At 37.6% G+C, this 22871-nt stretch overlaps 1 protein-coding gene and 1 long non-coding RNA gene across 4 annotated transcripts in view; one reads left to right on the plus strand and one right to left on the minus strand.

Moving 5' to 3' along the window:
- RSBN1L (round spermatid basic protein 1 like) overlaps positions 1-22871 on the minus strand; it is a 191746-nt gene that overhangs the window by 140046 nt on the left and 28829 nt on the right. The window lies entirely within an intron of this gene.
- LOC108392931 (uncharacterized) lies at positions 60-22575 on the plus strand. Its single transcript, XR_001852146.3, has 3 exons — positions 60-252; positions 370-608; positions 20795-22575. It is a non-coding gene; the product is annotated as an uncharacterized lncRNA (long non-coding RNA).

A 22871-nucleotide genomic window follows, 5' to 3' on the forward strand; every position in this document is an offset into this window, starting at 1 on the left:
GGGGGGGGGCGGACCCTCCGCGAAGGGCGGGGAGGGGGCGGAGCGGCCGGGCCATCGGCCGGGCCCTCCATTGGGCGAGCCACGCTGAGGGATCCTTCTTCGAGCCTATCAAAGGTGCGAATCTGAAGCCGGGGAGGCGGTATTTCCAAGCGGACCGGCTTTGGAGGTCACAGCTCCGCGGGGTGCGGGCTAGTGGCCCAAAGAGCTGCGAGGCCAGGGTCTTCCATTTGCCGGTGTGAACTCAGGTGCCCCGTGAGTATCCAGCAAGAACACGCAACCCTGAACCCCCAAATCTGTTCCGGCCCAGGTCGTGCTCTTCTTTACCTTGACGACATCGTCTTGTATCATTTTCTCTTCCTTCTTCTCTAGGGTCCCTTGAGGCCATCCCTGACTCTTCGCGCTCGGAGAACCGAATTTCGCAGAGCTCATCACTGAGGATATTTTGCCGGGAATTAAGTCCTTCCTTCTGTTACTCAGTAGTCGATTGAGGGGAAGAACAAAAAATCACATTGTGCCCTGACAAGATACGTTACTGTTGCTAAAATTGTCAACTATAATGCTTTGTGAGTAATGTACTTCCTGCAAACCTAGAAATTTCAGATTTGAAGGTAAGAGTCTACCTGGAGAATATTTTTAACTTTTGTGATCGAACCCTGAAAGATTTTAATCTTACTACAACTATTATAACTCATATTAGCCTGCCCCTCCCCAAAATAATCCGTTAACGATATTTACAGATGTTTTCAAATGATTTTTAAAGTGTTATTTTAACGTTTAGTTAGTACCCTAAGTGTTCGATGTTTTGTAAACATATGCTTTGGTTTCTAGCTTAGGAAATAAGGAATTTGGGAAGATGGTTCACATTGCAACCAAAAAGAGGAGTAGGATTTTTATTTAACCCTTAAGATCTTAGATAGATCAAAAAGTCAAAAGGAATAGATGTAAAAATAAAAGTAGACAAATCAGGGATGACCAGTGGGGGTATATTTTGAGTCCTAAAGAGGCCCTAAGTTGCCTATAACTTTACGGAAAATAGTTAAAAATAACTTTGAAGGATTACCAATTCTTGTGACCTCATGAAGTTAGAATTATTTTGGTTTTCCTTTTTTGTTAATTGCTTTTATTTTAGACTCTTTTGGAGTCAAATTTTAGTATTGATTTATAGAACTTTTTTAGGTGCCTAAACTTTTTAAAGTAATGAAGGTATTTACTTTTTTTTTAAATACATAATGAAAGCAAATGAAAATTGTTATTGGAATTGACTGGCAGCAGATACCTCCTTGTAAAGTAACCCTGGTGGAAGAGTGAATGGGGCTGGAAATCATCTGCTACCAACTAGCCTTGAGACCTCAGTCAGAGGGTTTCATCTGTCAGAACCTCTGCCTTATTTGCTGAGTGAATAAATATGATTACGTGATCACTAAGGTCTCCTCTGGCTCTAAACTTATAGTGTATCCAAGAAGCTTTTCAAAATCTCACCAAAACTATTACAGTTAAAATATCTTCTTAATTGTTGACCCTCTAGATACAGAAAAGTGTTTCAAATAATTAGTGTAGTGGCCTGGTAACTTGCCCTGTTTATTTTCTCATCTCCCGCACAGAAGTCTGGAAAATCTGACTCTGTAAGGACCCAGATAAAGTGTACTCTCACCTGGGTGAATTTCTTATTCCTAATACTATATTCTTTTATACTGTTATATACTTCTACCAGGCCTGACCCTAAATTTGCAGAGCCTAGGCAACAGTATGACTGTGAGAGCTCAAATACCATATGTTTAAATATTTAAGATACAAATCAAGATAACAAACTATTATAAAAAATATATTCTACTCTACTACCTTGATAAATCTACTTAAATAATGATCTGGAAGATCATGTTTATTTTTTGTTTGTTTTCTTTCTCTTAGGCCATGTTTAAATTTAGAGCTTTCTGACTTCTAGAGTCCTCAGACTATACCAGTTCTCTTCCCATCCCACCTTCTTCACCCACCACACCAGAAGGGACCATGAATGCAGACACCCAAATTGTCCCATCTTATGTTTACACCCTCAGCTCCTGCACATAGTGATGTGTAGTCGGCAGCTCTCTCCACCCTTAGATCTAACCAGTCTAAATGAAAATGCAGGCTCCAGACAGTCATGGCCACTTGACCTCATGGACTCCTTGCCTTCTGCAGCTGGAGAAGGATCCTTACCAGATCTAAGGGCAATACTGTTATAAAACATGATCAGTTGTCTGTTTTCTCTCCCCTATAGTCAGGCATTCCATTACAACTAGATCATTCCTAACAACATTGGAATAGAGAATTCCCACCACCATCACCATTTCCTGTTGGCTTAATCTCTGCTCACACTGAAACCATCCACTTGTCTCCATGGGCCTTGTTGGCACCCTCTTTTCAAGTACTACCCCCTCTCTCTTGGATGACTACACTAATCTTTATTCTGGTTTCCTTATTTTCTAGTTTTTTCAAATCTGTTCTCCATTTATTCCACCATAATGCTCTTTTCAAAACCTAAATCTGACCATGTTACTTTCCTTGCTTCAAACCTACTGATGGCTTCCATTGCTCTTAGAATAAAGAACAAAATCCTTAATATGACTTACAAGACCCAGCAGTATAGCTCTACCTACAGATCTGAACAGGTGAAAGAACACCAAGTTTATAGCATGGATTTTATGTGGTATTATGCCTCAGATGGGGTGATCAGGGCTATAAGAAAAACACTAACATAATCCTGTCCTTTGGGAAGAAAGGTCTCTTTGGATAATAGATAAAACAGTAATAAGAGAGTCAGTTTTGATTCTTCAGTCCCTGTCTTCAGAACCTTGGAATTAAGCAACTCTTAGTAAACTTCAGAAAGAGCTCTACTACTGGAACAGAACATAGTATCTAAGGCTAGTCTGTATGTGTCTGAAAATCTGCTGTTATAACTATTGGAGTAAAAAGCCTGTAGACCCACAAACACAGCATCTGTCCACACTTAACCTGTTAAAAGAACTACTGGAATTAACCATAGAAAAGGAAACATATTAAGCTGCCTAACATTGCATTATTGCCTTTCTGTTGCAAATAAGATTCCTATCAAGTTTGAAATCCCTACATACATAGGTGATATGAGAACCCACTAAACCATAGATTTGTCATTCATTTTTCTGCTATAGACCAATAATGGGCTCTGAAATAATTATGTAAATCCTTTATCTCACCCTGATTATAATCATTAAATTTAGGAAATAGAAAATAACCTATTTGAGGTTCCAGAGTTAAGAAATACTATTCTGTTGTAAATAAAAGTATTATATATAGAAATAATTAAAGTAACTAATTAATAAAAGGCAATTAATTATTATTATATCAGGTTACAAGAAAACATAGTACCCAAATAGCATTTGTTTAGTCATATAGTACACAAAATAAAATGTTTTTTTAATCAAGTATGGATGTGGGGACAGTAGGAGAGAATCATCTGTTAAATTCAACTGCCGCTATCAGTTCAACTGGCTATCTCAGAAACATTTCAGACTCATCATATTTGCTCCTCACAATTTTACAGGATCCTCTTCTTCACAGACATTACTAAATGATGGAGGTCCTTTTTTTCCCCTCACATTATTCAAGGGCCTTTTTTTCCTTTATATTACTCTTTTTCCTGGCCAATCTCAAAAATGCCCATGACTTCAATAAATTGGTTTTACAGTAACAGCTCACGAATGTACATCTATAAACCTGACTACTCCCTGTGTGTGTGATGTGACTACTCAGCATCTCTATAGAGATGTCAAAAGCACCTCAGACTCAGACATGCTTACCCGAACCTGTATTTCATTCAGGTTACCATGTGTTTGCCCAGCCCCCCGTACTCTTAGGGATAGCAATGATGCCATGGGAGTCTTTAAGTGAGGCTTTCAGGACAGCTCCTTTAAGGTGGTGGGGGTAGGGCGGTACTTAGCCCCTTTTCCCTTCTCTGTCTTTCCTGCCTGGATTGGGTAAGGATGAAAAAGGGCGGGAACGATCAAGACTGACAGCTTTCAGCCTGTATTTTCTTTGTGAACATTTCAGATGAGTTGAATTCTCACCTCATACCAGTAATACCATTTTACAACAAATAAGGCCTAGCACTTGTTCAACCCCAGCCTTCTTTCCAGATGAGTATGTACAAAAGTTCAGCGGAAGCAGAGCGAACTAAGGGAAATGAAGTTGAAAATTGTGGGTAAGGGAGCAGCCAGTGTTTAAAGGCATCATTGGAGAGAGTGTAGCAACCACAAAGCAGGAGGTAGAGAAAAAGGGGCCAAGTTGAGTAAATAGAAACCATTTATAAATATCTCTTCTGGGATTAAATTTTGCTTCCAGAATTTTTGTATGGAAGGACATCAGATCATTTTGATACTTATTTTAAGAAAGGAATAGGAAACCTATAAAATGTGATAGGAACCATATTTAATGTTATAAATTCCTAAATAAAAGAAAAGCATGTTTTGTAGTTCTAGTCAGTTCTGTGGAAAGAGGGAACTGTTTTAATTAAGAACTGTTATATAGAGAGTAAAGTATATATAACCTAGAAACCTAGGTGTGCCAAAGGGTATAAAGAAAAACGATAAACTCATAGAATGTCTGTATTGAAAACCCACCCCTGTATCCAATTTGTGTATTTTCTTTACCACATAACCTTTACTGCTTGAATAGGAAAATACATCCAGAATAACTGTTCTCTACTTAATGATTTCTGCCACACTCTTAGACCATCACTGTGCTTAGGGGGATAATGTTTACTGGGTACCTCATATAAGCCATTTATGGACATTTCCCTTCATCGCATGCTTTGACAAGTCTTGCAAGGCATTTTCCAAAACCAAGTTGGAATTCCATGTTCATTCTGACTCTAAACCAGTTTCTAACTTCCTATCTTGCAAGAGGAGACAGAAGTCTAAAGCATCAAAATTTTAAATCCAAACATTAATAAGACCTTTTTAGAAGTTTCAGTTAATTAAATTGTTGAATTCAGAAAATACATATGCAACCTTTCTTAGGGCACTGGTAGACACAAGTGCTTTTATCTCACAGAAAAGAGTAGGCCAGGAGTATTTCTAGGGGAAGGAGTGAGAGTGTGAGAGGGTATATAGGACAGACAGACCTATATAAACAGTGGCTTGACCTACAAGAGATGCTCTCATCCAGTGGCCCAGAGAAGGCCAGGTAACCTGACCATCATCCTAAAGCAGATCTAACAGAGTCCAAGCGGGGGATGACCCACAGTTAGAAGAGTAGTTTTGTACAAATACTGCCCACGTCAAGAGAGCCAGGAAATTACAAAACTGTGACTGTTGCTAAGTTATTATGTCATTATTTTAGTTTCACAGATTCTACTTTGAAAAGGTTGTCTGTATAATTTATGTATAGGGCTAGGAACTAACATGTATCTTGCCTCAGATTCAAGTGCTGGCTCTTCTTGATTCCCCTCTGAGGCATAACTACGTATATACCATTTGATTGAAAAATAGACATATAATTAACACAGCTAAACAGATCTAAGGGCAACACTGTTATAAATAATGCAATGATGGCATGAACTATATACAGTGAAAATACAAAAAGCAGAACCATCAAATAAATAGCCACTTTTCTAGTTAACTTTTAAATCTAACCCAAGCTATAAGTAAATCTATTTACATTGTAATTCTGAGTTTTAGGATTTTAATCCTAGTCTTTCCTCCTTTAGTCCTTGTATTTTATTTCAATGAGTGGAAATTACTAAGTGCTAGACTAATGTCATGCGGAGTTTTACATCTGCTAGTGAAAGAGAACAGAAAAAGTAGGCACAAGTCAGGTACCTGGAAACTGCCAATACCAAGGCATGAAACCTGGTGTCACGGTTAAGGTTTGCCAAATCCAACCTTGCCAACATAAATGGGCAAGTACAAGTGCCAGGCAAAGAGGATAAGCTTTCTATTTGTAAAGTTCCTATAACTTTGGGTGGAGTTTGCCCTGAAGCCTTAATCTTGCCAACTGAGTTTACAATTAGTGCCAGTACCTTGCCTTGATCTAGGTCAAAAGTGTGAGTAGTGTGGACATTCAATGAACTTCTTCCCAGTGAACTGTCAGTACATAGGCATAGGTATGAGACACAGAGGCCTTTTAATACTGTTTGATGATGATGTCAAGTGAAGTGTTTCAATGATTATCATAAGAAAACAAGCATATGTACCAATATAAATATCAGGAATGCAGTCATAATGTGTTGTGCTTATAAATAAATGAATTAAATACCACTTCTAATGTCCCAGGTAGAGGCATTAAACAGAAAGACAAATACAGCAGTGGCAAATAATACAGATCTTTTTGCAGGTGTGAAGGACACCATTATTTTTACTTGTCAGCAGACTAGTAATGTCTATGACCGCTCTAGGTTCATTTTGTTTTTTGTTTTTTGCTAGTGATGTTACTGTTTTCTATAGTTTGTTTTTTCCTTGGTACACTTACCCTTATGCTAGATGTGCTTCTCTTATGACCTAATTTGGATTCCCTTCTCCAGTTTATCTTCAAGTAATTATTAGATTGTCTCCTTTTTCTTATTTTCCACATAAAAGTATTTAGTTAGTAAATACCTGTTCAGCTGCCACATGATGCCAGGAGGTAGGCTAAGTGCTGGGATATAGCAGTAGACAAGGCAAACATGGTCCCTGTCCTCGTGGAGCAGACAGACTTTACTCTCTAGTCACAAGATCTGTTTCCAATAAGCTTTTCACTGGTGCTTTGTTATCCAAACTGTTGTCTCATTTCTTACTCATTGATTCACACTTACTCATTGATTCACACAATAAATAGTATTGGGTGTCTGCAGTGTTCTCGGCACTGTGTGATGATATATTTGAGAAGATAGACTTCAACAAAGGAATTATAGCACTCTGGTTAAAATAATGCAATGATGGCATGAACTATATATAGTGAAAACACGAAAGGCAGATTCAACAAGTCTAGTTGGAGAAATGAAGAAAAGCATTCCACAGAAGATAATATTTGAGCTGAATTTTTAAAGATTAGAAGGCAAAGAAGATAAAGATATTCAAAGCAGAAAAAAGAGCAATTGGAAAAAATATGGAATAATGATCAATGTGGTATATTCTCTGTGGAAAGTTCACTGTAGTTCAAGAATAAAGGACATGAAGTGCCATAAGAGGAGAGGCCTGTCTAAAACAGGCCAGAGCAAGATAAGAAAGGTACTGCTTGTGACTGCCTTAGCATGCTGAAGAGTCAGGGAACACATCTTACTAACTTAAGGGTTTTCATGAGGAAACTGAAAAATGGCCACATAACCAGGTCTTACTTCCTGCTAATTGCTCACAGGCTTCATAAGGTACTGCTTCCTAACTTCATCTCAATACTCTGTTTGCCATACAGGACCCATTTGTCTTTTCACTGCCCATGTAATACTTAAACACTATTTCAGTTATTAATAGCTTTTTTTCAAAGTGAATAATAGTAAGAAAAATTTGAAATTTTGAAATTAGATTTACCTTTGCTGTTACTAAAAAACTGTTGGAAATTAAAATGTCATACTCATTTTACACAACTGATCTTTTATTTAGCTCTCATTTCTATTCCTATTTGATTTTCTTTTTACCTGAAAGCATAAAAATATTTTGAAAGTAAAATTGTAAAACACTTTGACATTGGTTACCAAACAACACTTAGGTAGCTTTTCCCCTTTTTTGCTATTTTTAAAAAATAAATATCTGTTTTGAAGAGATGACACAAACAGATGCAAAAGCAAGAAAAAAATAGTTTAAAGTACTGTTAAACTAAACCAAGCCAATGAAGGTTAAGCCAATGGCCATTCTTACAGGAGGGGATCAAATCCCCATTCCTGCAAAGGAACATCTGAAAGTGGAATGCTTGTGGTATTACAGTAAGTAAGCCTTTCCTTAATTTTAAGAAGCATATATTAAGCATTTAGGTCAGACTTAGACTTATTTTGGTCACTGGAAATATAAAAACAAATAAAACACAGTTCCTGCCCTCAGTGGACTTGTTGTCCAATGACATATTAAGTTGAATCACATGAAATTGCTTTTTTTTTACGCCAAGAATGGTCAAATATCAATTCAGTCTGACTTGTATGTGTAAACAGAAATTTGCAGTAATAGAGAAGTAAAGAACGTGCTACATCTGCTGAGAACGTGCTTCATGCTGCCTAGAGCAGTCAGTGAAGGCTTCCCAGAGGAGATGACATTTGAGCTGAGTTTCAGAAAATGATTGGAAGTTCACCATGTGTTCACAGGAAGCAAAGAGAATTTCTGGCATTCCAGAAATAGGAAACAGCATGTGCAGAATTACTGAACCAAAAAAGAGCCTAGTACATGTGGGAAACTGCAAATAGTTCAGACTGGTTGGAATGCTAGATATGTTCAGAGACACAGGAGATGGGCCGGCGGAGTAAGCAGAATGCAGGTCATGGAAGGTTGGATGTGTCAAGCCAGAGAGCTTAATTTTATCCTCAAGAATGGTTAACTGTGTGTAATCCAGGGATTGTGCAAGGCAATCTTTCAGGGTTCAGAAAGAAAATATTACTACTTTTAAGTATACTTACTTTGCCTAATCTTTTTGAAATTTCTAATTATGTAGGGGTTATAATGTATATAATCCTTATTACAGTACTGGATGTAAATAATAAATAAATATATGCATATTGTGGTGTGCTATTGATTTCAGAATTCATGTAAAAGCCCAAATCTCTGATATCTCAGAATGTGATGTTATTACTTAAAGTGGTATACCAGAGTAGAGTGGACCCTAATAGGGTATAACTGGTGTCCTTATAAAATGGGGAATGCCACGTGAAGGTGAAAGTAGAGATTGGCTTGATGCTTCTACAAGCCAAAGAACTTCATGATTGCCAGCATATTATGAGAAGCTAGGGAGCAGATTCTTCCTCACAGCTGTCAGTGGGAACTAATTTTACTAACACCTTGATTTCGGATTCTTGACTCCCAAGTGTAAAACATAATTTTGCTGTTGTTTAAGCAACCTAAGTGGTGGTCTTTCGTCATCGCCGCCCTAGGAAGCCAATGAATGGTACATGGTCAGAAAGTTTGGAGACCTGATTGGAGGAGGGGGAGCCACTGAAAGGTTGGTTTATGTGGAAGAGTCCAAATTGCTTAAGTCCTGTCTTTATTCAGTCTTCGCATTCAATAATTTACTAACTTGAAGTGATTTCTTGACCTCTCAGTACTTAGTCTACTTCTTAAAACCTTATAGTGGGAATAAATTATTCACATTTGTTTGGTATAGTTATGTTAAAGGAAGAAGTAATTAGGAAATATATTATCTTTAATTCAAAACAGAATGATGATTTATAACAGCTTTAGGGGAAAAAGTTATGTTTAGGAAAAAAAGTATCACTAAGCATTAGGCAGAAGGGGAGCCAAAATCAGATATAGGGTCCTACAAACAGAAGTCATAGCTATAAACAGTTTAACAGTATATCATCAATGCAGGGAGGACTGTAGGCAAAGTTTGTGTTATCCTAGCTGTGCAATGTGCAACCAGCCCTTTTTTCAAATTATGCATTAGTCATGTGCCTAAGTTCCAAAACAGAATGATTAGGTGAGTTTGGGGAGTTTTCAAGGCCAGGATAATACCCCAAACTTAGATGTACCTCTTTGGAGTGTGTTTGTAGGTCAGCAAAATCTGTAAGTCAGCAATACATTAATTAACATATTAATACAAAATCCAGAAGTCAGCAGTACATTAATGTATTAATACAGTAATAAATACTATGTTTTGGGTGTGTTATATCTGTGGGCCACGGAATGTGGAATTTGTGATTATTTTTGGCCTTATTTATACAAGTTCAACTAAAGCATTTTGAAATACTACTTTTTTAAAAACCCAGATGTATTTTTGTAAATTCTGCCATCCTTTACACAGAGTTTTCAGACTTTTTAAAGTAATAGAACTCTTTTTTCAAATGAAGGCTGAAACTGCATTAGGCAGTTTACCCTGTCAGAAAGGACTGGCTATTGTAAAAACATACCCTTGATGTTTTAAATCTTTGTTTCTTATATTTAGTGTCGAAGTGCTATATGTTGTGAATCTATATTCTGTATTCACTGTATAATTTGTTAGCAGAACAAAAAGGACTTTATGTGCATGGGGACAATAAATATGCTCCTGAGGTATGACTATAGGGCCTTTGCTTGGAGTTGCTTTCCAGTAGTGGGATTGGATTTATAAGAGACCATTAATTGTCTCTGATTTGGTCCCTTTTGTAACCAGCACAGCAGTCTGTGACCTGCAACTACTTGGTCAAGAGTGTAACATCTACTGGCCCACAGAAAAACATTTCTCATTAAGGGACTTCCCTTTCTGTGCTTTCACCACTGTTCTTTTAATAATTTTTGGTTTTGCTCTGTTTATTCAACTACACCTTTGCCACCTTTGGACTCTAATAAACTCAGAAACCTGTTTGTCCAGTTCAGTATATGGTTATTTTTTCCCTCACCCATAACTTATAATCATCATATTACTGTAAGCTGATAAATATTTGGAACAGTATATACTTTTTATATGCTTACCTTGTTATAAAAACTAGCACCATATGGAGAGCAGTGGAGTGTTTGAAAACTATAAATTTTGCGTTCATGGTATTTATCAAATGGCTCAGTTTTCTAAGAACACAATAGGTCTGGTGGCTAATCTGACAGCCTGTCAATCAGTTTGGAGCATTTTCTATTTTTCCCTAAAGTGTACATATAAAAGAATATAAGTAACAGACAAACAGAAAATTTGGTCATGAGTGAATCTTTTCAGTAAAAATATACCCAAAGTCTTTATTCTTTCAGTAAGTGCGCATTATGTGAAGTTGTAAGCATACAGTGGCAGACTAAAAAACATGATCAGAATCTCATGGGACAGATACATTACACACAAAAAAATTAAATGTGTATGTATATAAAATACCTGATGAAATAGAAAGTCAAAAAAGGAATGAGAATTGAAAAGAAAGCAATCTAGACAGAATAGTTTGTGCAAAGGCCCTGTGACAGTAAAGAGCTAGGCTTTTTTAAGGAACAAAACCTTAACTAGTTCCTTAAGGAAAAGATTTTTCTTTTTTATCTAAAACTATGTATGTTGTTTAGTAGTCACTACAAATATTTGTGTACAACTAAATGAGTATCTGTATACCTAGAATTTATTAAGTACAAGTTGAAATTGAAGTAGTACAACAAGGACCTGGCCATGCCAAGCCTTGTTAAAAACTGGGGGATCTAATTTACATTTTATAAAGATAATGCACCACTGTGTGAGGAATTGTTTAGTGAGAAGCAAAATTGGAAGAAGGCAAACCCAGGTAAACGGTAGAGTGGAAGTGATGACAAAGTAGACCAAAGAAATCACTAAATAACAACATTAGAGCAAAGTCAATGGGTTTAACTTCCTGCCATTTCACCTTTAAAGCAACTTTGTGAAAAGTAATTGTATCTGATTTATCTTTGTACCCCTAGGACTCCCACAGCCCCTTAATCCCCAGACCAAGCCAAAATAAATTAACCTTTGGCTTCAAGCCCTTGAAGAAAATTATTCCAGTTTCTCCTGGGTTTTTGCATAACTAAAGGAGTGGCCATCTCAAATGAAGTCACAGGGAAGATTAAGAATGTGAATTACTCTGCAAGATAACTGACTTGGCCTTGTGGAAATCAACGGCATAGGGGAAAGAGGCAGAGAAACACTCTGGTTATCTACTGCTATATAACAAACTATGGCCAATGACTGAGTATCCTTTGAAGGAATTTTACCACACATACAGAAGCAAAAGCAAAGGAGAATCATTTTTAACTATTGGTAAGCTAAATAAGACCATGAAATGTAAACTAATGATTTTTCTTATGGAAGGCTTGCTGCTCTTAACACCTCCTTTGGCACTATTGTGAAAGTGTAGCTAGCTTCTTTTCATGGAGACTCTACCCTGTAGTTCTAACATTGACCAACAGAATTGAGTCTAAGGAATGGCAGAAAAGTGCCTGGGAAGCTAAGGGGCGTTGTTTGCTGGATAACTTGGAAGGACATTAAGACAAAACTCTTTCCTAATGTATACTAAATAGAGTCTTGAGTGGAGTGGCAAGGCTGACATTTGTAACATTGATTAGTACATAGGTTCTCAATGAAGGGGATTTGCTGTCTCAGAGCAGCCTGTTCCACTTTTGTATTGCCCTAGCTGTTAAAAGATTTTGCTGAGCGAAAGTTTCCCCTCTTATTCCCATGCATTATATGTAGTTTCTTTCTGTAGGACCTCATGAAGCTAATGCCTTTTAGAATTTAAAGATGTAATTTATTTTTGAATGGCTGCCTGGGCTACTTAAAATCTTTCCATCAATGGCCAACATCCAACAGATAAGAAACAACAAATGCTGGTGAGGATGCAGAGAAAGGGGAACCCTTCTACACTGTTGGTGGGAATGTAAATTAGTTCAGCCACTACAGAAAGCAGTCAGGAGGTTTCTCAAAAAACTAAAAATAGAAATACCATTTGACCCAGTAATTCCACTCCTAGGAATTTATCTGAAGAAAACAATATCCCTGATTCAAAAAGACATATTCACCCCTATGTTTATTGCAGCACTATTTACAATAGCCAAGACATGGAAGCAACCTAAGTGCCCATCAGTATATGGATGGATAAAGATGTGGTACATATACACAATGAATATTATTCAGCCATCCTACCATTTGCAACAAAATGGATGGAGCTAGAGGGTATTATGCTCAGGGAAATAAGCCGGGCGGAGAAAGAGAAGTACCAAATGATTTCACTCATTTGTGGAGTCTAACAACAAAGCAAAACTGATGGAACAAAACAGCAGCAGACTCACAGACTCCAAGAAGGGACTAGCAGTTACCAAAGGGAAGGGGCTGGGGAAGGTGGGTGCGGAGGGAGGTAGAAGGGAATTAAGGGGCATTTTAATTAACACTTATGATATAGACAGGTCATGGGGAAGGCAGTATAGTACAGAGAATATAAGTAATGACTCAATAGCATCTTACAATGCTGATGGACAGTGATTGCAATGGGGTGTGGGGGGACCTGATAATATGGGTGAATGTTGAAACCACAATGTTGCTCTTGTGAAACCTTCATAAGATTCTGTATCAATGATACCTTAATTCAGAAAAAGTAATATCTGTCCATTGATTGCAAGATAAAATGAAACAACAGCAAGAGTTAAATTTATTAGACACAGTAGACAAAAGTGTCCCATGTGAAGGCAAGTCTTGTCTTAAGAGTTGCCAGTGACTGCAGTCTTTTTAATGAAGCAGCTCAGTCTGCCTGGGTAACTGCTACAGTTACTCTCCCGGGTCTTAAAGGAACCTCGGCTTCCAGGTGGGTAGGCCTCTGCCGGGACAGTAATAATAACCAAAATCATTAAAGGCAGATCGCTGCCCTATTCCTTCCCCCTCCTCCATTCCTAAGCCAGTTACACAGCTTGTAAGAGTGTCAGGGTCCTCCAAGTTCTGGGATACCTCTGATTCTGGGAGATACTGCCAGGTTCTGCAGAAAGGAGGGGCTGTCCCCTGGGCCACACTCCCTCTGCATATTCTGTACTGCACTGTCCCCTGCCCTCTGTCTAAAGTAGCTATTCTCCCACCAGTGTTTCTTCTTCCCAAAATGTAATTGCTCAGCTATTGGCCTCTGTGCTGTTCTCTTTAGGCTAGGGTTTTATACCTTTTTTAAAAATTATTTTATTATCATTGGCATATCCTACTAGATCATGATGGATGATCTTTTTGATGTATTTTTGAATTCGGTTTGCTAATATTTTGTTGAATATTTTTGCATGTGTGTTCATCACAGATATCGGTCTGTAATTTTCTCTTTTTGTGGTGTCTTTGCCTGGTTTTGGAATTAGAGTGATGCTGGCCTCGTAGAATGAGTTTGAGAGTATTCCCTCCTCTTCTACTTTTTGGAAAACTTTAAGGAGGATGGCTATGAGGTCTTCACTAAATGTTTGATAAAATTCAGCAGTGAAACCATCTGGTCCAGGGTTTTGTTCTTGGGTAGATTTTTGATTACCAATTCAATTTCATTGCTGGTAATTGGTCTGTTCAGATTTTCTGTTTCTTCCTGGGTTAGCCTTGAAAGGTTGTATTTTTCTAGAAAGTTGTCCATTTCTTCTAGGTTATCTGGTTTGTTAGCATATAATTTTTCGTAGTATTTTCTCATAATTCTTTGTATTTCTGTGGCATCTGTAGTGATTTTTCCCTTCTCATTTCTGATTCTCCTCATGTGTGTAGACTCTCCTTTCTCCTGAAAAGTCTGTCTAGGGGTTTATCTATTTTATTTTCTCGAAGAAGCAGCTCCTGCTTTCATAGATTCTTTCTATTGTTTTATTCTTGTCTCTTGCCTCTTTTGTCACTTGCACTACGCTCTAAGTTAGAAAATAAAGGATAAAGACTGAATAGGCAGTGTAATTGCAATGCATTTTTAAAGACTGTATAATTAGGATTAAATGGAAATATACCAAAACAGTATGATATAGTTCTGCCTGGCTACAATTCCCTTACTACACTTTAATTTCTTAGAAGGTGTGGCGATTAGACCATAATAGACCTTTAGTAAATATCTGGTCATTATAAACTGATAAATGGATTTGTGTTAGGGTGGTACAATTACAGATTTTTACTTTTCTCTGTTTTCCAAATTTAATATGCTTGTACGATTAACTGTATATCCTGTGTTACTGTTTCTGGTTCAAGTTGGCTGACCAACAGTGCATATGTACCTCTTCTTCTCTAAAAGGCCCTATATTCCAAACCAAATTCAAAAATACATCAAAAAGATCATCCATCATGATCTAGTAGGATTTTTTCCAGGGATGCAAGGATGGTTACAACATTCAAAAATCCATCAACATCATCAACCACAAGACAAAATGAAGGACAAAAACCACATGATCATCTCCATAGCTACTGAAAAAGCATTCGACAAAATTGAACATCCATTCATACAAAAACTCTCAACAAAGTGGTATAAAGGGCAAGTACCTCAACATAATAAAGGCCATATATGACAAACCCACAGCCAACATGATACTTAACAGCGAGAAGCTGAAAGCTTTTCCTTTAAGATGGGGAACAAGACGGATGCCCACTCTCCCCACTTCTACTCAACATAGTTCTGGAGGTCCTAGCCATGGCAATAAGACAACACAAATAAAGAAAAGTCATCCAAATTGGCAAGGAAGAAGTCAAACTCCATTTGTAGATGACATGATATTGTATATAAAATCCCTAAAGAATCCACTGCAAAACTACTAGATCTAATATCTGGATTCAAGAAAGTTGCAGAATGCAAAATTAATACACAGAAATCTGTTCGATTCCTATACACTAATGATTAGTATAAAGAAATCAGGGAAACAATTCCACCTACAATTGCATCAAAAAGAATAAAATATATAGTAATAAACCTAATGAAGGAAGTGAAAGACCTGTACTCTGAAAACTACAAGACACTCATGAGAAAAATTAAAGAAGATACCAATAAATGGAAACACGTCCTGTGCTCATGGATAGGAAGAATTAATACTGTCAAAATGGCCATCCTGCCTAAAGCAATCTACAGATTCAGTGCAATCCCTATCAAAACACCAACAGCATTCTTCAATGAACTAGAACAAATAGTTCTAAAATTCATATGGAACCACAAAAGACCCCGAATAGACAAAGCAATCCTGAGAAGGAAGAATAAAGCAGGGAGGATTATGTTCCCCTACTTGAAGCTCTACTAGAAAGCCACTGTAATCAAGACAATTCAGTACTGGCACAAGAACAGACCACAGAACAATGTAACAGACTAGTAGAGAGCCCAGACATAAATGCAAGCATATATGGTCAATTAGTATATCATAAAGGAGCCACAGGTATACAATGGGGAAATGACAGACTCTTCAACAACTGGTGTTGGCAAAACTGGACAGCTACATGCAAGAGAATTAAATTGGATTATTATGTAACCCCCATACACAAAAGTAAACTCAAAATGGATCAAAGACCTGAATGTAAGTCATGAAACCAGAAAACTCTTAGAAGAAAATATAGACAAAAATCTCTTCAAAATAAACATGAGCAAGTTTTTCCTGAACGCATCTCCTTGAGCAAAGGAAACAAAATAAAAAATGAACAAATGGGACTACATCGTGCTCGAAAGCTTCTGTAGAGCAAAGGACACCATCAGGAGAACAGAAAGGCATCTTACAATATGGAGGAATATATTTATTAATGCCATATCTGACAAGGGGTTAACATACAAAATAGATAAAGAACTCAGATGCCTCAACACCTAAAAAGCACATAACCCTATTAAAAAATGGGCTGAGGATCTGAATAGACACTTCTTCAAAGAAGAAATTCAGATGGCCAACAGGCACATGAAAAGATGCTCCACATCACTAATTATCAGGGAAATGCAAATTAAAACCACAATGAGATATCATCTCACACCAGTTAGGATGGCCAACATAGAAAAGACTAGGAACAACAAATGCTGGGAAAACTGCGGAGAAAGGGGAACCCTCCTACACTGCTGGTGGGAATGTAAACTAGTTCATCCATTGTGGAAAGCATTATGGAGGTTCCTCAAAAAACTAAAAATAGAAATACCAGTTGACCCTGGAATTCCACTCCTAGGAATTTACCCTAAGAATGTAGGATCCCAGTTTCAAAAATCCCAGTTGCACCCCTATGTTTACTGCAGCACTATTTACAGTAGCCAAGATATGGAGCAACCTAAGTGTCCATCAGTAGACGAATGAATAAAGAAGATGCGGTACATATACACAATAGAATACTATTCAAACAAGAAGAAAACAAATCCTACCATTTACAACAACATGGATAGAGCTAGAGGATATTATGCTCAGTGAAATAAGCCAGGTGGAGAAAGACAAGTACCAAATGATTTCATTCATCTGTGGAGTATAAGAACAAAGCAAAAAACTGAAAGAACAAAACAGCAGCAGACTTACAGAACCCAATAGTGGATTTACAGTTACCAAAGGGAAAGGGACAGTGGAGGTTGGGTGGGGAGAAGGGGAATAAGGGGCATTATGATTAGCCCACATAATGTATGGGGGGCTCAGGGAAGGCAGTATAGCACAGAGAAGACAAGTAGTGACTCTACATCTTACTACACTGATGGACAGTGACTGTAATGGGGTATGTGGTAGGGACTTGATAATGGGGGGAATCTAGTAACCTCAATGTTGCCCATGTGATTTTATATTAATGACGCCAAAAGAAAAAAAATGAGTTTACTAACTATATAATTAAATAGTGCTGTCTGGGACTTTTTTTGACCTTAACAACTTCAACAGAATGTCCTATCAGACTTTGCCCTGTGAAACCGTATTAAAATCTATCATCCAAGATGCTAGTATGGTACCCTCAAAGATATTGCAGACCTAAAGGTGCCACCCACTTTTACATCTTGGATTTGGGCCCTTTTATGGTGTCTGAAAAATCAAGGGAACTCAACATTAACTGACTTTATCATTAACTTTTGTCAGTATTGTCGTAGGTACGTGCTGTGGAACTGTCATAAGGGAAGGAAAGAATTAGGCCTTCGTGGAGGAGTTACATCCATTTACAATAAACCAGTAATCTAGAGAGTAATGTATTTCTTGAGGTCTGTGAGCCACTGTAGCAAATTAATTGAGTCCAAGGAGGGGTTTGTGGGAACCTCCAATTTATAGGTAGATGGTCAGAAGTGGAGATGACAACTTGGCCTTGTGTTTGGATCTGAAGCAGGCAGCAGTCTTGAGGTACTGAGCCCTGAACCCGTGGGATCTGATGCTATCTCCAGGTAGACAGTGTCAGGATTGAGTTGAATTGCCCAGCTGGTGGAACGACGCCCAGCTTGGTGTGGGGGAAAAACCCACAAATTGTAATTGGTGTCACAATCATGATAAACAAGCAAATGGATGCAGGGTTCAGGAGGCAACTAAAGCACTTAAATGAGATTACTCTTAAGAGTATCTAAGTGAATAAATTATCAGGCTAACAGAACAGCTTTAAAGTAAAATAAAGTGGTACAAACTTTGTGGTTTCATCTCTCTCTCTCTGCATTTAAGAGGTAATGAAAGTAAACTTAATAATAAATATTTATCTATATGCTTTGTCCAACAAGATTTTCAGAAGGCAGAAAATATTTCAGAGAGGAAACTATTTTCTTCAGACAAAGGGAAAGAACAATTAACAGGTCATGACCATTTTGGAAAGCATTATGTATCTCCTGGTGGGGAATCCTGGTGAACCTCCAGAAGCCAAGAAAGCTGCTTACCATACTGCCTCCCCATTATACACACACACACACACACAGGAATTATGCTTAAGCAGCAGCAGACATTACCAGAGCTCCTTTCTGTTCTTGCTAAGCTGGGTCTCAAAGAAGGCCCCCAAGTACACCATTTTTTATTAAAAACACTCTTCATACTTGACTGATTTTTTTTTCAAGTTGAAGGAAAATTGACATAGAACATAATGTTAGTTTCAGGTGTACATCATAGCGATTCAGTGTTTTTAAACATTATTAAATGATCCCCACATTAAGTCTAGTTACCATCTGTCACCACACAAAGTTATAACAACATTATAGACTATATTCCCTATGCTGTACATTACATCCCCTAACTGGAAGTTTATACTTCTTGATCCTCTTATTTCACCTGCTCCTCCCATCCCGGCCCCTGCAGTCTCTTACCCCCTAGTAACCAAAAGTTTGTTTCCTGTATCTATAAGTTTGGTTCTATTTTGTTTTGTTTGTCTGTTTGCTTTGTTTTTTAGATTCCACATGTAAGTGAAATCATAGTATTTGACTTTCTCTGTTTGACTTGTTGCACTTAGTGATTTTTACTTTTTAAATGTAATCCTTCAAATTCTATTGTTTTCTAAATTATTTAAGTACAAAATTGAGTGTAATTGTTTTAATTATCATATATGCAGAATTCTAAATTATAGATAGCTCCATTCATCAATTTCTTAAAAGCTTTTTAGTTTAAGGTTTTCACAATATTGTTTTTCTATTTTCATTGCTCTAGTTTTGTTTTGTTTTGTTTTTTGTTCTTAACTTTCTGGTGTAACTTAAACCTGAGGCTTGCGAAGCATCTCTTCAAATTATTAATTGTTCATCCTGCCTGAATGTCTTGCATTTGACTGAACATGCCCAGTTCTTCTAACAATTTCTCATAGGTCTAATTTCACAAACCTTCAATCAGTTGCTGTTCTCTGAACACTGGCCAAGTTTTTTCCCTTTATACAATATGGCATGTAAAATTAAATAGGGTTTATTCCAACTGAAGCCTGCCCAGTGCCAAATAAAGCACAAATAATTGCTCCTCTCCTTTTTCACACATATACCTTAATACAATCCTATAAATATTTCTCTCTTATTTCAACATAGGTAAGACTCATCCAGCTTAACACTGACTGTGTTGTTGGATCTCCCTTGGCACTGTTTCATCTATGGCTGTCCTAATTGGTATTTCCACATTTGTTGCAATGCAGTAGCATATTAAAAGTCAGATGTTACATCCCCAAAAGGGTTTCTTCCACATGCTTTTCCATTAAAGATTGCCCCATGAAAAATTGGTATAAATGTGAATTTATTGCTTGGGGTCTTAAGAACTAAGCTTGAGTGATTCTGAGTATTGTGATACAAACTGAAAAGAAGGATTTTGATGGTTAGAAACTAGGAGAGTTTGTCAAAAACTGTGGAAGAAGCAGGCTGCCTCTATTTTATTCTGTCAGAGTTCAGTTGTAAGTAATGGAAACCCATTTTGGCTAACTTAAACAAAAAGGAATTTATTGGCAAGGTATTAGACAATTTTCAGTAGGCTGGAGCCCCATGCTTAGAAAGTAACAAACACCAAGAACACTTCCACAGTAGGAATCTCAGCTGTGGTCTGAAGAAAAGCAATGGCATTTGTTCTTTGCCACTGGGTCTGTTCTGTGGTTCTCTGTAGACATCCAGAGTCTAAACCTGAACCTGATCTTAGGCACTGTTGTAGAATCCCAAAAACAGACAAAACTGGTACCCTTCAGGACATTACTACAGTCTAGGAGGGAGGGAAAGACATAATTAAATGGAAGTCAAGTTTTGATCATGCGATAAAAGTAAAATGCTCTAAAAGCTGACTTCCCAGGTGTCTCTCCTAGTTACAGAGAAAATGGATGTTCCCAGTAACTCCCAGTCCAAGTATGTTTGCTGGCAAAGCGCCTGTGGCCCATCTTTAACAGCCTCATGTTTAGCTTACTCAGCCTCTTCTCCACTCAGATTCCATGAAGTTCCAGGCTGGTAAATGACAAACTGAAAAGCACCCATCCTGAAGATACAAACACATGGCTTCACAAACACCTGGGGCTTTTTAAAGGCGCTTGGGTTTTACCCTTGCTCTGGGAACTTCTCACTTTCAGAGAGTAACTCATCTTCATCTTTTTCTTGGATGTCCTCTTGTGCAGCGCTTGCAGCCTCAGTGAAGTAACACATTGTGTGTCATGTTTTGATATGAGGTGATCACAAATAATTTTCCTATAATAAAGTACCAAAGTTTTGGAAGTCTTTATATACATACATGTAGATATATACACATGTGTTTATGAGAGATGTAAGAATCATCTTCTCACATGCATTTCCAGCTGGCCTGCAGGGAGCTATATATATAAACTGCTGCCTCTCTCTGGCCATTTTGAATTATTTTCATGTTTCAAATTAACTTTAAAAATGTTTGCCCCTACCCAGAAAATGAACTAAGATACGATATGAAGAAGAACTTCCAACATCAGCACTCTCTGGAAGAGTCATACCAGAAGATGATCATCAAAAAACCTCAACAAAGATCCAGGCGATGCTGCAGTTGTAGCTGCATCCATCCCACCGGTTCCTGGACTCGCCATTGGAATGAAGAAGGAGATATCTAAGCTGGCCCGTGCTTTCAGTAAAACAACAAATTTGACTGGGTCTATACTGTTGGAACTCAACCAAGAATTAGGAGAAGTGCAAGTCGTAGCGTTCCAAAATCTTACAACTACAGACTATCTACTGTTAAAAGAACATATGGGATGTGAACAGTTCACAGAAATGGGTTGTTTTGTCTGATTTCTCTCAGACTGTTCAAGTACAGTTGGACAATATCCATCATATCATAGACAAATTTTCACAAATGCCTAGGGTGCCTAACTGGTCTTCATGGCTCCACTGGAGATGGCTAGTAATTATAGATCTGCTTTGGTTATGTAACTGTATTCCTATTATGTTAATGTGTGTGCGCAATTTAGTTAGTAGTTTAAAACCTATACATGCTTAAGTTACTCTACAAGAAGATAAGTCAAAGAAATAATCAATCCTCCCATGTTTTCTTCCATATGCTACCTCTATAGCTTTTCTTCTTCCTTCCTAATTACAACCCTTAAATAGAAGTCGTGCCTCATATCGAATTTACCGAGTATCATAATTCCTCCAAGTGGTAAAGATACCTCAAGACAAATGCTGGGCATAGAAGCCACAGGGCATAAATCTGCAAAGAAGTAAAAAGCTAACCTTTTCAAACAATATGGCTTCTCTCTCACTTACCAACTTTACATCTCCCTGTATGGCCCCGGAAGATGACTGGTTAGCCAGAGACGGGTAAGATTCCTCAAGGGAGGAACAACCTAAGACAGGCACAGTCGCAGGGGGGCCATCAGGTGAGAAATTGGGGATCAACAGAGGTGAGGCTTATTAGAACCTCACCCCCCATTTTGAGAGAAATCTTCTGCATCCATGGATGTTTTATTGCTCTTGTCTAGCTTGGATTAACACATAGTCTACAGGCACACACCTGATCATCTACATTTGCTCTCTTACAACACTATGTTTTCTACCTTTATCTTGCATCTACCTACCACTTCAGCATTTTATTAAAAATAAAAATAATAATAATAATAAAGGGAGAAATGTGGGATCCACATATAAATCAAGTATAAAAATCAAACGAACATTCATATTTGACCTGATTGTTTATAGCTCATAATGCGTGATCAAAACCGAAAGTTTCTGTGATGACTGCCCTTGTACTATTCACCATGTAAGAACTTATTCACTATGTAAGAATTTGTTGACCATGTAAGGACTTGTTCGTTATGCTTCAGAAGATTGGAGACTGACGAGAATTAGGCTTGGGGTGGATTAATGATTGTGCATTGAGCATTGACTCCCCTATACAGAATTTTATTGTTGTTAACCATTTGATCAATAAATATGAGAGATGCTCTCTCAAAAAAACAAAAAAAAAAACAAAAAAAAAGTTTGCCCCTGAGACCAAATAGAAGAGGAAATCACAAATGAGCGCATTAAACATCTACAGTACACAAAAATAAAATGTCTCTAAGCATTATTGTTATTTGAGACCTAACAGTTAATGACGGCCAAATGAAAGCTCTCCAAGTAATGTGAAAATCTTCCTTACTTTAGTAACAGGGAAATCTACCTATTTTATATTTTTATTTTAGCAATAAAACATGGTTAATTTATGCCTTTTTCAATAGTGTGAACTTGTTTTCTTAATGTTACTGTACCCTGCATGTGTAGGGAATTGGAACTCTGCAAACTAAAGAAAAAATGCTTATATTCTGTCTCTGATTTGGGAGTTTCACATCTACCAGCCTCCATGTAGCAGGCTAGCTTTGTAGCTTACTCACAGGGTGAAATCTCAGATTGTTCACAGTTCCTGACATTGCCTTAGACCAAATATATGAGTTTTGACTCCCAAAAGGCTTTTTAGTCCCTCATGTAAATATATCTGTAGGTGACTTGGCTTATAGGTGCTACAAATATACCC

This window comes from Manis javanica, chromosome 6, assembly GCF_040802235.1.
Source record: "Manis javanica isolate MJ-LG chromosome 6, MJ_LKY, whole genome shotgun sequence".
Lineage (NCBI taxonomy): Eukaryota > Metazoa > Chordata > Mammalia > Pholidota > Manidae > Manis > Manis javanica.